Consider the following 2,082-nt stretch of genomic DNA (forward strand, 5'->3'; position numbering starts at 1 on the left):
GTCGAGTCAGTTCCGACCCATAACAACCCTGAACAGGGTTTCCGAGGCTGTAAATCTTTACAGGAGCAGAAAGACTCATTTTTCTCCCACGGAGCAGCTGGTAGTTTCGAACTGCTGACTTTGAAGGTTCGCAGCCCGATTCATAACCATTCGCTACCAGTGCTCCTTATCGTAAATTATTAGCAAAGCGTTAAATGTGAAAAAAATGATATTTAGTTCCCTTCAAACTTCAAAGTTTAGGGTGTCTATTACTATAAATAAGTATAGTTTCAGAGGTAAGATAAAAAAAGAATCAGCAACTGGGGTTAATTCTAAATTTGAAATTATGTCCTTATTTTATTCCCTAATTTAAATTTTTAAAATTAAGATCATGATTTAAAAATCATCTTTAATTATGCAGTTCAGATGTTAGTTTCATGATGCTGGAACTTTTCATTTAATTCTTCATTTAATAGAAATTACTCTTTAGTTTAGAGACAAGGTGGTCAAGTGGTTAAGGCCATGGACTGCTAATCCATTGTGCTTCACGTGTGGGTTCCAATCCCATCTTTGTCGTTCCTGAAATTACGCTGCTGTGTTGTGGGAGTGAGATTTAAGGAGCTCTGGTAGCATGCTGGTTACGATTCAGGCTGCTAATCTCACGGTCAGCTCCCGTAAAGATTTACAGCCTCGGAAACCCTGTACAAGGTCGCTATGAGTCAGAACTGACTCCATGGCACATAACAACAACTGTTTATATGTTATTTGAAGGATTAATTATTTCTTTGTGTATTTCCACACCTGTGGTGTGGTGCCTGCTATCTGGAGTTTTGTAGAGGCTCACCAGGTTCCGTGGCCCAGTTGTAAGAGGTGTCACTGGAGGGAGTGTCAGGGAAAGTGAAGGTATATAGCCTAGGTTCATATATACAGCTTTATGTTTAATTGCATTTTTTTCCTGCAGAAAATTTTATTTTTCATCAGGTCTTTAAAATTATATGTGTTTACTTTTATTTAAAGTCTATAAGTATAAATACAAATACATTGGATAATTAGTCTCTCTGCAGAAGTTGTATTGTACTTTTATATCATTGTGTGGTGCTGTGGGTTAATGCACCAGACTGCAAAGCCGTTTGAACTGCAAGGTTGGCAGTTCAAGCTCACCAGCTGCTCCTCAGAAACCCTATACAGGGTTGCTATGTGTTGGAACCAACTCGATGGCACTTCACAACAGCAACTTTTAATATACATTTTCAGCTTGTTCTAGTCCCAGATAGAGATTTTAAGAAATTTTGCAAACACAAAGAAGTAAAAAAAAAAAAAAAAGTCTATTTAAATGAACTATTTTTCCTTCCTTTCAACACTTCTGCCTTATAGTAACATTTGGCATAATGCACTCAGAATAAGTCTAATTCTGTTTAAAAAATATCTGAATTGTACTTTCTGCAAGTGCAATTACATAGATCCAAATTTTGGTTTTCTTACATAACAAGAAGGTGATGTACTATCAAATAGCTCACTTAGACCCTCAATGTTTTGTTTTGTTATGTGTAAGGATGTTATGAATTGGAGTCGATTCCATGATTCCATGGAGAACAGTGAACAAAAAAACAAAAAGGGATACCATCATCATTTTATTCCATATAAATATTTAAATTTCCTAAGGCTGAGAGGAAAACAATATCACACTCTCATCACCACACCAACACTGCAACATTCTTTCTATAATAATTTCCAATTTTGAAGTCACTTTAGTTCCTGACATGCTGTTTATATATGAATTGGACAGTAACAATGTCACTGGCAACAATAGCAACAAATTAGTTGGCATGTAGAAAAATTAATTTAGCTTCCCTGATAAGTTAAATCTAAGCATTTTCTTATAGAAACATTGCCCTCGTGTCTCATTGAATCCTATAGAGGTATAAGGAAATGATCACTTAACAGTAGAAAATCAATTTTTAATTCAAAGGTAACCCATTGCAAATAATGCAGATTTTTGCTGTATGTACTTTTAGAGATTATAGGAGTCTCTAGTGTCATTTCTTGCATAGTCAGAAAACTGTTTTAAATTTTAGTAATTTCAGAAAGTGCATTTTGAAAATT

At 35.1% G+C, this 2,082-nt stretch overlaps 1 non-coding gene across 1 annotated transcript; it reads left to right on the forward strand.

Annotated features, from left to right (window-relative positions):
• Positions 1 to 475: 475 nt before the first annotated feature.
• On the forward strand, positions 476 to 555 carry TRNAS-GCU. The gene has a single exon. It is a non-coding gene; the product is annotated as a tRNA-Ser (tRNA).
• The last annotated feature ends 1,527 nt before the right edge of the window (positions 556 to 2,082 follow it).

Source organism: Chrysochloris asiatica, unplaced genomic scaffold, assembly GCF_000296735.1.
Source record: "Chrysochloris asiatica unplaced genomic scaffold, ChrAsi1.0 scaffold00253, whole genome shotgun sequence".
NCBI lineage: Eukaryota > Metazoa > Chordata > Mammalia > Afrosoricida > Chrysochloridae > Chrysochloris > Chrysochloris asiatica.